Source organism: Dendropsophus ebraccatus, unplaced genomic scaffold, assembly GCF_027789765.1.
Source record: "Dendropsophus ebraccatus isolate aDenEbr1 unplaced genomic scaffold, aDenEbr1.pat pat_scaffold_434_ctg1, whole genome shotgun sequence".
Classification (NCBI taxonomy): domain Eukaryota; kingdom Metazoa; phylum Chordata; class Amphibia; order Anura; family Hylidae; genus Dendropsophus; species Dendropsophus ebraccatus.
This window is the reverse complement of record NW_027210044.1, coordinates 81622-97969: the sequence shown is the minus strand read 5'-3', so window position 1 is coordinate 97969 and position 16348 is coordinate 81622. Positions and strand designations below refer to the sequence as shown.

At 53.4% G+C, this 16348-nt stretch overlaps 1 pseudogene; it reads right to left on the bottom strand.

Annotated features, from left to right (window-relative positions):
• Positions 1-11948, bottom strand: part of LOC138776563 (seizure protein 6 homolog) — a 41809-nt pseudogene extending 29861 nt beyond the window's left edge.
• Between the last annotated feature and the right edge of the window lie 4400 nt (positions 11949-16348).

Genomic DNA, 16348 nt, shown 5'->3' with positions numbered 1-16348 from the left:
CACAGCCGGGACAACTAAAAAGGAAACACACAGCCGGGACAACTAAGGAGGAAACACACAGCCCGGACAACTAAGGAGGAAACACACAGCCGGGACAACTAAGGAGGAAACACACAGCCGGGACAACTAAGGAGGAAACACACAGCCGGGACAACTAAAAAGGAAACACACAGCCGGGACAACTAAGAAGAAAACACACAGCCGGGACAACCAAGGGGGAAACCCACAGCCGGGACAACTAAGGAGGAAACCCACAGCCCGGACAACTAGGGAGAAAACCCACAGCCAGGACAACTAAGGAGGAAACACACAGCCGGGACAACTAAGGAGGGAACACACAGCCGGGACAACTAAGGAGGAAACACACAGCCGGGACAACTAAGGGGGAAACCCACAGCTGGGACAACTAAGAAGGAAACCCACAGCTGGGACAACTAAGGAGGAAACCCACAGCCGGGACAACTAAGGAGGAAACCCCCAGCCGGGACAACTAAGGAGAAAAACCCACAGCCGGGACAACTAAGGAGGAAACCTACAGCCGGGACTACTAAGGAGGACACACACAGCCTGGACAACTAAGGAGGAGACACACAGCCGGGACAACTAGGGAGAAAACCCACAGCCAGGACAACTAAGATGGAAACACACAGCCGGGACAACTAAGGAGGGAACACACAGCCGGGACAACTAAGGAGGAAACACACAGCTGGGACAACTAAGGGGGAAACCCACAGCTGGGACAACTAAGAAGGAAACCCCCAGCTGGGACAACTAAGGAGGAAACCCACAGCCGGGACAACTAAGGAGGAAACCCCCAGCCGGGACAACTAAGGAGAAAACCCACAGCCGGGACAACTAAGGAGGAAACCTACAGCCGGGACGACTAAGGAGGAGATACACAGCCGGGACAACTAAGGAGGAAACACACAGCCGGGACAACTAAGGAGGAAACAAACAGCCGGGACAACTAAGGAGGAAACACACAGCCGGGACAACTAAGGAGGAAACACACAGCCGGGACAACTAAGGAGGAAACCCACAGCCGGGACAACTAGGGAGGAAACCCAAAGCCGGGACAACTAGGGAGAAAACCCACAGCCGGGACAACTAAGGAGGAAACCCACAGCCGGGACAACTAAGGAGGAAACCGACAGCCAGGACAACTAAGGAGGAAACACACAGCCAGGACAACTAAGGAGGAAACACACAGCCGGGACAACTAAGGAGGAGACACACAGCCGGGACAACTAAGAAGGAAACCCACAGCCGGGACAACTAAGGAGGAAACACAAAGCCGGGACAACTAGGGAGAAAACCCACAGCCGGGACAACTAGGGAGGAAACCCAAAGCCGGGACAACTAGGGAGAAAACCCACAGCCGGGACAACTAAGGAGGAAACCCCCAGCCGGGACAACTAAGGGGGAAACCCACAGCCGGGACAACTAAGGAGGAAACCCACAGCCGGGACAACTAAGGAGGAAACCCACAGCCGGGACAACTAAGGAGGAAACACACAGCCGGGACAACTAGGGAGAAAACCCACAGCCGGGACAACTAAGGAGGAAACACACAGCCGGGACAACTAAGGAGGGAACACACAGCCGGGACAACTAAGGAGGAAACCCACAGCCGGGACAACTAAGGGGGAAACCCACAGCTGGGACAACTAAGGAGAAGAGACACAGCCAGGACAACTAAGGAGGAAACACACAGCCGGGACAACTAAGGAGAAAACCCACAGCCGGGACAACTAAGGAGGAAACCTACAGCCGGGACGACTAAGGAGGAGACACACAGCCAGGACAACTAAGGAGGAGACACACAGCCGGGACAACTAGGGAGAAAACCCACAGCCAGGACAACTAAGATGGAAACACACAGCCGGGACAACTAAGGAGGGAACACACAGCCGGGACAACTAAGGAGGAAACACACAGCTGGGACAACTAAGGGGGAAACCCACAGCTGGGACAACTAAGAAGGAAACCCCCAGCTGGGACAACTAAGGAGGAAACCCACAGCCGGGACAACTAAGGAGGAAACCCCCAGCCGGGACAACTAAGGAGAAAACCCACAGCCGGGACAACTAAGGAGGAAACCTACAGCCGGGACGACTAAGGAGGAGACACACAGCCGGGACAACTAAGGAGGAAACACACAGCCGGGACAACTAAGGAGGAAACAAACAGCCGGGACAACTAAGGAGGAAACACACAGCCGGGACAACTAAGGAGGAAACACACAGCCGGGACAACTAAGGAGGAAACCCACAGCCGGGACAACTAGGGAGGAAACCCAAAGCCGGGACAACTAGGGAGAAAACCCACAGCCGGGACAACTAAGGAGGAAACCCACAGCTGGGACAACTAAGGAGGAAACCGACAGCCAGGACAACTAAGGAGGAAACACACAGCCGGGACAACTAAGGAGGAGACACACAGCCGGGACAACTAAGAAGGAAACCCACAGCCGGGACAACTAAGGAGGAAACACAAAGCCGGGACAACTAGGGAGGAAACCCACAGCCGGGACAACTAGGGAGGAAACCCAAAGCCGGGACAACTAGGGAGAAAACCCACAGCCGGGACAACTAAGGAGGAAACCCCAGCCGGGACAACTAAGGAGGAAACCCACAGCCGGGACAACTAAGGAGAAGAGACACAGCCGGGACAACTAAGGAGGAAACCCACAGCCGGGACAAAAAAGGAGGAAACACACAGCTGGGACAACTAAGGAGGAAACACAAAGCCAGGACAACTAAGGAGGAAACCTACAGCTGGGAAAAGTAAGGAGGAAACCCACAGCCGGGACAACTAAGGAGAAGAGACACAGCCACGACAACCAAGGAGGAGACCCCCAGCCGGGACAACTAAGGAGAAAACACACAGCTGGGACAAGTAATGGGGAAACCCCGAGCTGGGACAACTAAGGAGAAGAGACACAGCCAGGACAACTGAGGAGGAAACACACAGCCGGGACGACTAAGGAGGAAACCCACAGCCGGGACAACTAAGGAGGAAACACACAGCTGGGACAAGTAAGGAGGAAACCCCGAGCAGGGACAACTAAGGAGAAGAGACACAGCCGGGACAACTAAGGAGGAAAACCCCAGCCGGGACATTTAAGGAGGAAACACACAGTCGGGACAACTAAGGAGGAAACCCACAGCCGGGACAACTAAGGAGAAGAGACACAGCCGGGACAACTAAGGAGAAGAGACACAGCCGGGACAACTAAGAAGGAAACCCACAGCCAGGACAACTAAGGAGGAAACACACAGCTGGGACAACTAAGGAGGAAACACACAGCCGGGACAACTAAGGAGGAAACACACAGCAGGGACAACTAAGGAGGAAACAAACAGCCGGGACAACTAAGGAGGAAACACGGAGACCCACAGCCGGGACAACTAAGGAGGAAACACACAGCCGGGACAACTAAGGAGGAAACACACAGCAGGGACAACTAAGGAGGAAACACACAGCCGGGACAACTAAGGAGGAAACCCACAGCCGGGACAACTAAGGACAACTCATTCCTAGTCCCCAGCATGGCTCCCATCTCATTCCTAGTCCCCAGCATGGCTCCTATCTCATTCCTTGTCCCCAGCATGGCTCCCCATCTCATTCCTGGTCCCCAGCATGGCTCCCCATCTCATTCCTGGTCCCCAGCATGGCTTCCCATCTCATCCCTAGTCCCCAGCATGGCTCCCATCTCATCCCTAGTCCCCAGCATGGCTCCCATCTCATTCCTAGTCCCAAGCATGGCTCCCATCTCACTCTTGCCCCCCAGCATGGCTCCCCATCTCATTCCTGGACCCCAGCATGGCTCCCATCTCATTCCTAGTCCCCAGCATGGCTCCCATCTCATTCCTAGTCCCCAGCATGGCTCCCCATCCCATTATTAGTCCCCAGCATGGCTCCCATCTCATCCCTAGACCCCAGCATGGCTCCCATCTCATTCCTAGTCCCCAGCATGGCTCCCATCTCATTCCTAGTCCGCAGTATGGCTCCCCATCTCACTCCTGCCCCCCAGCATGGATCCCATCTCATTCCTAGTCCCCAGCATGGCTCCCATCTCATTCCTAGTCCCCAGCATGGCTCCCATCTCATTCCTAGTCCCCAGTATGGCTCCCATCTCATTCCTACTCCCCAGCATGGCTCCCATCTCATTCCTAGTCCCCAGCATGGCTCCCATCTCATTCCTGCCCCCCAGCATGGCTCCCCATCTCATTCCTGGACCCCAGCATGGCTCCCATCTCATTCCTAGTCTCCAGCATGGCTTCCATCTCATTCCTAGTCCCCTGCATGGCTCCCATCTCATTCCTAGTCCCAAGCATGGCTCCCATCTCACTCTTGCCCCCCAGCATGGCTCCCCATCTCATTCCTAGTCCCCAGCATGGCTCCCATCTCATTCCTAGTCCCCAGCATGGCTCCCCATCTCATTCCTAGTCCCCAGCATGGCTCCCATCTCATTCCTAGTCCCCAGCATGGCTCCCCATCCCATTATTAGTCCCCAGCATGGCTCGCCATCTGATTCCTAGTCCCCAGCATGGCTCCCATCTCATCCCTAGTCCCCAGCATGGCTCCCCATCTCATTATTAGTCCCCAGCATGGCTCCCATCTCATTCCTAGTCCCCAGCATGGCTCCCATCTCATTCCTAGTCCCCAGTATGGCTCCCCATCTCACTCCTGCCCCCCAGCATGGCTCCCATCTCATTCCTAGTCCCCAGCATGGCTCCCATCTCATTCCTACTCCCCAGCATGGCTCCCATCTCATTCCTAGTCCCCAGCATGGCTCCCATCTCATTCCTGCACCCCAGCATGGCTCCCATCTCATTCCTAGTCTCCAGCATGACTCCCATCTCTTTCCTAGTCCCAGCATGGCTCCTATCTCATTCCTGCCCCCCAGCATGGCTCCCATCTCATTCCTAGTCCCCAGCATGGCTCCCCGTCCCATTATTAGTCCCCAGCATGGCTCCCATCTCATCCCTAGTCCCCAGCATGGCTCCCCATCTCATTATTAGTCCCCAGCATGGCTTCCCATCTCATTCCTAGTCCCCAGCATGGCTCTTATCTCATTCCTAGTCTCCAGCATGGCTCCCCATCTCATTTTTAGTTCCTAGCATGGCTCCCATCTCATTCCTGCCCCCCAGCATGGCTCCCATCTCATTCCTAGTCCCCAGCATGGCTCCCATCTCATTCCTAGTCCCCAGCATGGCTCCCCATCTCATTCCTAGTCTCCAGCATGACTCCCATCTCTTTCCTAGTCCCAGCATGGCTCCTATCTTATTCCTGCCCCCCAGCATGGCTCCCATCTCATTCCTAGTCCCCAGCATGGCTCCCCATCCCATTATTAGTCCCCAGCATGGCTCCCATCTCATTCCTAGTCCCCAGCATGGCTCCCCATCCCATTATTAGTCCCCAGCATGGCTCGCCATCTGATTCCTAGTCCCCAGCATGGCTCCCCATCTCATTCCTAGTCCCCAGCATGGCTCCCATCTCATCCCTAGTCCCCAGCATGGCTCCCCATCTCATCCCTAGTCCCCAGCATGGCTCCCCATCTCATTCCTAGTCCCCAGCATGGCTCCCCATCTCATTCCTAGTCCCCAGCATGGCTCCCCATCTCATCCCTAGTCCTTAGCATGGCTCCCCATCTCATTCCTAGTCCCCAGCATGGCTCCCCATCTCATTCCTAGTCCCCAGCATGGCTCCCATCTCATTCCTAGTCCTCAGCATGGCTCCCCATCTCATTCCTAGTCCCCAGCATGGCTTCCCATCTCATCCCTAGTCCCCAGCATGGCTCCCCATCTCATTCCTAGTCCCCAGCATGGCTCCCCATCTCATTCCTAGTCCCCAGCATGGCTCCCATCTTATTCCTAGTCCTCAGCATGGCGCCCCATCTCAGTCCTTATCCCAAGCATGGCTCCCATCTCATTCCTAGTCCCCAGCATGGCTCCCCATCTCATTCCTATTCCCCAGCATGGCTCCCATTTCATTCCTAGTCCCCAGCATAGCTCCCCATCTCATCCCTAGTCCCCAGCATGGCTCCGCATCTCATCTCTAGTCCCCAGCATGGCTCCCCATCTCAGTCCTTATCCCAAGCATGGCTCCCCATCTCATTCCTAGTCCCCAGCATGGCTCCCCATCTCATTCCTAGTCCCCAGCATGGCTCCCCATCTCATCCCTAGTCCCCAGCATGGCTCCCCATCTCAGTCCTTATCCCAAGCATGGCTCCCATCTCATTCCTAGTCCCCAGCATGGCTCCCCATCTCATTCCTATTCCCCAGCATGGCTCCCATTTAATTCCTAGTCCCCAGCATAGCTCCCCATCTCATTCCTAGTCCCCAGCATGGCTCCCCATCTCAGTCCTTATCCCAAGCATGGCTCCCCATCTCATTCCTAGTCCCCAGCATGGCTCCCCATCTCATTCCTAGTCCCCAGCATGGCTCCCCATTTCATTCCTAGTCCCCAGCATGGCTCCCATCTCATCCCTAGTCCCCAGCATGGCTCCCCATCTCATTCCTAGTCCCCAGCATGGCTCCCCATTTCATTCCTAGTCCCCAGCATGGCTCCCATCTCATTCCTAGTCCCCAGCATGGCTCGCCCTCTCATTCCTAGTCCCCAGCATGGCTCCCATCTAATTCCTAGTCCCAGCATGGCTCTCATCTCATTCCTGCCCCCCAGCATGGCTCCCATCTCATTCCTAGTCCCCAGCATGGCTCCCATCTCATTCCTAGTCCCCAGTATGGCTCCCCATCTCATTCCTAGTCCTCAGCATGGCGCCCCATCTCAGTCCTTATCCCAAGCATGGCTCCCATCTCATTCCTAGTCCCCAGCATGGCTCCCCATCTCATTCCTATTCCCCAGCATGGCTCCCCATCTCATTCCTAGTCCTCAGCATGGCGCCCCATCTCAGTCCTTATCCCAAGCATGGCTCCCATCTCATTCCTAGTCCCCAGCATGGCTCCCCATCTCATTCCTATTCCCCAGCATGGCTCCCATTTCATTCCTAGTCCCCAGCATAGCTCCCCATCTCATCCCTAGTCCCCAGCATGGCTCCGCATCTCATCTCTAGTCCCCAGCATGGCTCCCCATCTCAGTCCTTATCCCAAGCATGGCTCCCCATCTCATTCCTAGTCCCCAGCATGGCTCCCCATCTCATTCCTAGTCCCCAGCATGGCTCCCCATCTCATCCCTAGTCCCCAGCATGGCTCCCCATCTCAGTCCTTATCCCAAGCATGGCTCCTATCTCATTCCTATTCCCCAGCATGGCTCCCCATTTCATTCCTAGTCCCAGCATGGCTCCCATCTCATTCCTAGTCCCCAGCATGGCTCCCATCTCATTCCTAGTCCCCAGCATGGCTCGCCATCTGATTCCTAGTCCCCAGCATGGCTCTCATCTCATTCCTGCCCCCCAGCATGGCTCCCATCTCACTCCTGACCCCCAGCATGGCTCCCATCTCATTCCTAGTCCCCAGCATGGCTCCCATCTCATTCCTATTCCCCAGCATGGCTCCCATCTCATTCCTAGTCCCCAGCATGGCTCGCCATCTGATTCCTAGTCCCCAGCATGGCTCTCATCTCATTCCTGCCCCCCAGCATGGCTCCCATCTCACTCCTGACCCCCAGCATGGCTCCCATCTCATTCCTAGTCCCCAGCATGGCTCCCATCTCATTCCTAGTCCCCAGCATGGCTCCCCATCTCATTCCTATTCCCCAGCATGGCTCCCATTTCATTCCTAGTCCCCAGCATAGCTCCCCATCTCATCCCTAGTCCCCAGCATGGCTCCGCATCTCATCTCTAGTCCCCAGCATGGCTCCCCATCTCAGTCCTTATCCCAAGCATGGCTCCCCATCTCATTCCTAGTCCCCAGCATGGCTCCCCATCTCATTCCTAGTCCCCAGCATGGCTCCCCATCTCATCCCTAGTCCCCAGCATGGCTCCCCATCTCAGTCCTTATCCCAAGCATGGCTCCTATCTCATTCCTATTCCCCAGCATGGCTCCCCATTTCATTCCTAGTCCCAGCATGGCTCCCATCTCATTCCTAGTCCCCAGCATGGCTCCCATCTCATTCCTAGTCCCCAGCATGGCTCGCCATCTGATTCCTAGTCCCCAGCATGGCTCTCATCTCATTCCTGCCCCCCAGCATGGCTCCCATCTCACTCCTGACCCCCAGCATGGCTCCCATCTCATTCCTAGTCCCCAGCATGGCTCCCATCTCATTCCTAGTCCCCAGCATGGCTCCCATCTCATTCCTAGTCCCCAGTATGGCTCCCATCTCATTCCTAGTCCCAGCATGGCTCCTCTTCTTGGAGCAGGAAGTGTGTTGCACCCTCCCGGACAGCCTCCCTCCACCTGCTTCCTATCCAGTTATCCAGCATCTCCATATGATGTCTCCTCCACCTTCTTGCATATAATGCCATATTATTATAGGGGTAGCTCACACTGAAACGTTTGCTGAATAAAATAGTCTTTGTCTGGATAAGGCGGTGGTCTGCTTATAGGGGGGCAGCTTCCATAGATCATAATGGAATTCATCATGGAAATAATCATTCATAGGGAATATGGTTTAGATGGGGGGGTCTGAAAGGGTAGGTGGTCATCTCCAGAGGTTTAGTAACATTACATTATAATCGCGTATAAACCTGCCTGCAAGGGGACGGCGCCATGTCCAATGGGATTCATCTCCCATAGCCCTCTCTGTCCTGGTGTTCTTTTTCATGCACCAGGAAGCTCTGGAAGAACAGGATGAGCATGGAGATATTATATGACTGCACATGGTCCCACCTCCAAAATGGCGGCCTACACCATGTCATTATAAGGTTTTCAGCTTTTTGGAAGGAGGGATAATTAAAGGGGTTATCCAAAAAAATAAACATTATCCCCTATCCACAAGGTTGGTGACAACTAGTTGCTCATTCACCCGCTCCACTCACTGGACTCCCAAACTAACTGGAGTGATGGTCGAACATACGCCCTGCGCTCCATTAAGGGGTTAGCTGACCTTCATAAGCAGCGATCGGACACCCACCGATTTGCTAGTTGTCGCCTATCTGTAAAAATGTATCCTGGGATAATCCCTTTAAGGAGCCACATTGCTGCCCTTAGTGACCGCCATGTCAGAGAATGAAAGCTGCAATATGATTGGCTGCCATGACACTCACCGGTGAAGAAGCCGTCCTGCCCCAGGAAGTCTTTCTTCATGACGGCCTGATGGACCAGCTGCTCCAGGGACACGGGGTCCGAGCGTCCCGGGGGAGGGGTGTGCAGCAAGTCTGGAGCTTCTGTCGCTTCATCGTCCAGCAAGGGCAGACCTAAGGGAGGAAGAGGAACACAGCGTGACTCCACCATAAACTACAGACACAACATAGCAACCAATCACATCACAGCTTTCATATTCTATCCTGCATTGGGGACATGTAAGCTGGAATATGATTGGTTTCTATAAAGAAACTCCTCCCCTTCTTCTACTTTCATAGTAACACGGCACAGTGGTAACCCATAGCAACCAATCATATTAGACAACAAAGTGCTGGTTGGCTGCATGTGCTAGTTTACCATAGCAACCAATCACATGACAACATTTTATAACATGAAACTCCATAGCAACCAATCATATCAGACAACAAAGTGCAGTGGTTGAACATAGCAACCAATCACATGGCAGCTTCCATTTTATAACATGAAACTCCATAGCAACCAATCATATAAGACAAAAAAAGTGCAGTAAATGACCATAGCAACCAATTATATGACAGTTTTTATTATATAATCTTAACTCCTCCTACTTCGCTATTTTCATAGTAACCCAGCAAAGTAACGGCTCATAGCAACCAATCATATAGCAGACACAGTGCAGTAGTTGGCCATAGCAACCAATCATATAGACATGGTGCAGTAGTTGGCCATAGCAACCAATCATATAGCAGAAACAGTGCAGTAGTTGGCCATAGCAACCAATCATATAGACATGGTGCAGTAGTTGGCCATAGCAACCAATCATATAGCAGACACAGTGCAGTAGTTTTCCATAGCAACCAATCATATAGCAGACACAGTGCAGTAGTTTTCCATAGCAACCCATCATATAGCAGACATGGTGCAGTAGTTGGCCATAGCAACCAATCATATTGCAGCTTTCATTTTCTAGCCTATATTTGGAGAATGTAGGCTGGAAATCTGATTGGCTGATATGGGTAAACTCCTCCCACTCCTCTATTTCCTTATAAATACAGCACAGTAGTAGACCATAGCAACCAATCATATTACAGCTTTATTTTCCTAACCTGTATTGGGAGAATGTAAGCTGGAATCTGATTGGTTACTACGTGGAAACTGCTTCCACTCCTCTAGTCCCATGTATATATTAATAGTGTATACGGCGAGCAGTGTAGCTATATGGAGTGCGGAGGTAGTAGTCCCACCCAGGCTATGCTGCCCTAAGGCGGCCCAGTACTATGCACGGCACCCAGGCCCCTGTGGTGAGGACCCTGTTATACACAGAGCTGCAGGTTACCTATAGAATGAGGGAGCTGATGTTTTGTAGGTGACAACCTTTGGTGAGATTATAGACAGCTGGTTGTCATGAGGCACCGTCCGCCTTGAGCCTCCAGCTCCTATGTCAGGTACACATGTTACTAGTTGCTAGCGGCATTCCATGTTAAACCCTTATAAGACGACTATGATCAGTGATCAGCTGAGAACTACCCCTAAAATCAATGGCCTGCAGATGGCGCTGCCTGAGCCATCTTCTGTTGGGCCACTTGATCCCTATTCAAGTCCCAAGTTGGTGAAAATGTTGGCAAGTCCCTTTAAGGAATTCAGGAAAGCTGTGTGACATCCCATTCGGTAGCCATATTGGTTTTCACCCATCTTTCCCAGAAACAGATACAGGTCAGATATGGCCGGATAGAATTCATCATCTGGAGGATGACTCACGGACTTGTATATAGATATAATCCGGGGGTCTGATTTGTGGATGTAAATGCCCTTTAAATAGAGGTTGGGCCTACAAAATGTCTGCCGCCGAGGTGTGCAGGTGCTGCGTGCCCTGCGTGATCTCATGGCACGCACATAGATGTCATATTATAACGTAATGCCATCTAACACACTGTCTCGTAATATCGTATAATGTCATGGGCATAATGGCGAGTGGGGGGCACAGGAAGACGGTGTAATGACGGAAGAGGAAGGTGGAGGCGGCAGCATGACTGAGCACCCAGGATGTAATGGAGGTGACAGATTGGGGATAAACCCCCCATAGATGGGAGATACCCCAACTCCTGGGCGCCAGGACCACAGAGACAGGCACGTTACACCGTCTGCTCCTGATGTACACAGCCGTGATTAACCCTCTCCTCCCTGCACTCAGGCCTCCCCCAGCAACCACATGCAGCCAACCAGGCAGAGCGCAGGGCTGGTGTGCAGCAACATGGCACCCGCCAGCCTTCTGTATACGCATCCACAGGCTCTGTATGTTCTGTACACCGTAGCGTCTCCTCCATCCAGCCAACGCCAGGCGAGCATGCAGCGGGACGCACACGGGCACAAACAATAGAAGGCACTGGCCCTTTTGTGTTTTTTTTTCATGTACGTTGCATTTGCCGTATCCTATATACAATGCATGCTCCTATATAAGCCTATACTGTAATATACACTCCTCCTCATCATTACATTCCAGATCCATAAAAAATGATTGGGGCTATAGACGTCTCCCCATAAATATGGAGGTTATATGTGAGACATGGACGGTTCCCATCTGCGGATGACGTTACCCCCAGGTCATTCCATCTTCCCCTATACATCCCCCATCCACCCTATAGGAGATATATGGAGCCCATGCACAGCGCTGTCACTGCAGCAGCCCCCAGCCATGCCGCTCACCTTTTACAGCAGCCAGGAGCAGTACGATGACGGAGGAGACGGCTTCCACAGCCCGCATCCTGCCCTGCAGATCTACCCCAGACAGGGCTCTTCTCTCAGTCTCTGTGTATCCCGGGAGATGGAGAAGATCTGGTCCCTGGCTGCGCCGTCTGCTTAAGGATGCTGCGCTGCTCCGGCAAACATACACCTCCTTGTGTCTTATGGGAAAGGTGCAGCTCTCTCTCTCCCACCTACAAGATAAAGCCCCCCTCCCTCTCCTGTCCCCACTCTTGTGGGGGGGTGTATGGGGGGGTGTCTGGCTCCCCTCTTTGCAGAGATGCCAGTCCTGCAGGGTGCTGCTATGTGGGGTCTGACAGCTGAAGGTGATTCTTTACCCAAGAGCTGAATCAATAGACTTTTAGGAGGGGAGAGGAGGGTGGGGGAGGGAGGGAACAGGAAACGTTCGGCCAGATGGGACCCAGACAAAATCTTGTCCCCCCTGGGGATAGGGGCAGAGGTGTCGACGTTAACCCTTTAGGTGGCCAATTAGCATATAATAGTCATTGTTCTCCTTGCATTGATTATGGATGGTGGGCACTTGCTGCTGCTGCTGCATCATCCTCCTCCCCCTCCCTCCGGGCCCCAGGCTTTATTATGTGCCCTGTAAATAAAGGGAGCTTAGCCTATTATTACAGCTGGGAGATCACCATTGCTCGGGCTGAGAGCTTTTCTCTTGCCCTCATAGGAAGGAGGACCATTGAGGCAGAAAGCTGCCGCTTCATTCAGTGCCAGCCGGGGGCTTTCTGCAAGATGCCAGCAAGAAGCCCGAATCCAGACCCGGCCCCCCGGTGCAAGGTACACAGCCTCATCATCACTGACACTGAGGGACAGGACAGGTGGACTACTCCCTCATCATCCCTCATCCTCTGCTCAGCTACAGACACTAGGAATGAGAACCAGCATGTGTAGAAGGAATTGTGGGAGTAGTAGTCCTGTAACTGCAGGATATTCAGAGGATCAGCACTAGGACTGGTGGACTACTCCCTCATCCTCTGCTATAGAGAGTAGGAAAGAGAACCAGCATGTGTAGCAGGGATTGTAGGAGTAGTAGTCCTGTAACTGCAGGATATTCAGAGAATCAGCACCAGGACTGGCAGACAGCTTCTCATTCTCTGCTCAATGCTGAAGGGACCAGGACCAGCTTGGGCACAGGGTATTCTTGGAGTTGTAGTCCTGTAGTTCCAGAGGAATAATGGGACCAGGACCAGCACTGGTGAACAGCTCCTCATCATCTCCTCTGCTCAGCACTAGGAGGATTGTAGGAGTAGTAGTCCTCCAAATCGTAGGATGCTGACGGGTTCAGCACCAGAACAGCTCACTCACTGAGGGGTTAGAATAATCCAAGGCCAATGGAAAGGAGCACAGCAGGGGGAGCTGTGATGGCCGGGATCAGCACCAGGACTGGGGGACAGCTCCCTCATTCCCTGACAATATTCTGGGAGTAGTAGTCCTCCAGTTGTAGGTGATCGCTGGGATCAGCACCAGGACTGGTGGACAGCTCCCTCATCCCCTCAGCTCAGTAGGGGACACATAACATGCTGGGAGTAGTAGTCCTCCACTGATGGGATGAGCACCAGGACCGGTGGACAGCTCCCTCATTCCCTCAGCTCAGTAGGGGACACATAACATGCTGGGAGTAGTAGTCCTCCACTGATGGGATCAGCACCAGGACACGTGGACAGCTCCGTCAGCTCAGTAGGTGGCACATAACATGCTGGGAGTAGTAGTCCTCCACTGATGGGATCAGCACTAGGACACGTGGACAGCTCCCTCAGCTCAGTAGGTGGCACATAACATGCTGGGAGTAGTAGTCCTCCAATGATGGGATCAGCACCAGGACACGTGGACAGCTCCCTCAGCTCAGTAGGGGGACACATAACATGCTGGGAGTAATAGTCCTCCACTGATGGGATCAGCACCAGGACACGTGGACAGCTCCCTCATCCCCTCAGCTCAGTAGGTGACACATAACATGCTGGGAGTAGTAGTCCTCCACTGATGGGATCAGCACTAGGACTGGTGGACAGCTCCCTCATCCCCTCAGCTCAGTAGGTGGCACATAACATGCTGGGAGTAGTAGTCCACAGGATTTGCTTCTAAGTCAACATCAGGAAAGTCCTTTTATTATAATAAAGAACCAATATGTTTAGAGGGCAGGAGGACTGTGGGCATGCTGGTACTTGTAGTACCTGTGCCCAGCACTGCACTGGTCTGCTGGTAAGAGGCAGCATAGTAGAGATCATGTAGAGAATGGCAGGAGCCCCTGCTGTACCCCAATAGCTGCAAACTCAGCATCAGGAGTGATGGACTAAGGGGAACTGCAAGAACCAGCATGACCAGGGGCTAGAGATGATGGAGGAGCATGCTGGGACTACTCGTCCCCACTAGCCAGAGCATCTGCGGATCCGCAAAAGCAAAGGAATTATGCAGGTGGCATCTCCAAGATAAACGATGGCCTGAGGCTTCTGGGGATGCCAGGATATACTGGGACTTGTAGTTCTCCACAGCCTCCTTAATATGAATGATACTACAAGAATCAGCACAGCTACAGAGGACTGAGATCTGCTGGGACTGTTAGTTCTCCACTCACCTAGTAACCGTACTGCCCCATCATGGACGCACGGATCACACTGCACAGGTGGAACTACTCAGAAGGGGAAGGTATGCTGGGACTTATAGTCCTTCAACAATCGTATCGCTATTTGTGGGCTAACAGGTGGAGCTGTAGAGGAGAGAAAGCCATGCTCCAGTAGCCGTCACCAGGATCAGGCCTCACACTCGGAGGCTGTAGTGGCAGTCAGGGCATGCTGGGACTATTAGTCCTTCTTTAACAATAGTCTCACAAGGATCAGGCCTTGTAGAGATGGTCAGGACATGCTGGGACTATTAGTTCTCCAGTACCCACACTTTTATTAGATCAGGCCTCACACCTGGAGGCTGCAGATACACAGGCATGCTGGGACTATTAGTTCTCCAGTATCCACACTTTTATTAGACCCGGCCTCACACCTGGAGGCTGCAGATACATGGGCATGCTGGGACTATTAGTTCTCCAGTATCCACACTTTTAATTAGACCCAGCCTCACACCTGGAGGCTGCAGATACACAGGCATGCTGGGACTATTAGTTCTCCAGTATCCACACTTTTATTAGACCCAGCCTCACACCTGGAGGCTGCAGATACATGGGCATGCTGGGACTATTAGTTCTCCAGTATCCACACTTTTATTAGACCCAGCCTCACACCTGGAGGCTGCAGATACAAAGGCATGCTGGGACTATTAGTTCTCCAGTATCCACACTTTTATTAGACCCGGCCTCACACCTGGAGGCTGCAGATACATGGGCATGCTGGGACTATTAGTTCTCCAGTATCCACACTTTTAATTAGACCCAGCCTCACACCTGGAGGCTGCAGATACACAGGCATGCTGGGACTATTAGTTCTCCAGTATCCACACTTTTATTAGACCCGGCCTCACACCTGGAGTCTGCAGATACACAGGCATGCTGGGACTATTAGTTCTCACACAGCCAGCCCCTCAGAGGATCAGCCCCGCAGCACCACAGTGTGATGATATATTTTACAGCCCAGGGCTCCCGGCATGGGAGGAGGCTTCCTGTGATGAGTAAGGCATGCTGGGACTTATAGTTCTACAGTGAAGCAGTCCAGGCCTGGCGTGGTGAGAGGCTGCAGCTCCCCTCCCTGTGTTTTGCATGTGATGGATATTGATGATCTCCTGCTCCCATGGCTTCTCCTTTGTCCACAGTATTACCTCTGTCTCCCCCTCCCTTCTCTGTGTCTTCTCCTCCATCACTCCTTACCTCCTGCACCCCCTGCGCTCTCTCCATCTCTCTCCTCCCCCTCTCTCCTCCCTACTCTCTGCATTGCAGGCTCTGCTGGGCACTGCGAGGGGAGAGAGCACAATCAATATTAACATCATCAGAGAGAGGATGAGGAGCGAGACCCCCACACAGGAGAGAGACAGCGGAGGGGACCCCCACACAGGAGAGAGACAGCGGAGGGGACCCCCACACAGGAGAGAGACAGCAGAGGAGACCCCCACACAGGAGAGGGACAGCAGAGGAGACCCCCACACAGGAGAGAGACAGCGGAGGAGACCCCCACACAGGAGAGACAGCAGAGGAGACCCCCACACAGGAGAGAGACAGCAGAGGAGACCCCCACACAGGAGAGAGACAGCGGAGGAGACCCCCACACAGGAGAGACAGCAGAGGAGACCCCCACACAGGAGAGAGACAGCAGAGGAGACCCCCACACAGAAGAGGGACAGCAGAGGAGACCCCCACACAGGAAAGAGACAGCAGAGGAGACCCCCACACAGGAGAGAGACAGCAGAGGAGACCCCCACACAGGAGAGAGACAGCGGAGGAGACCCCCACACAGGAGAGACAGCAG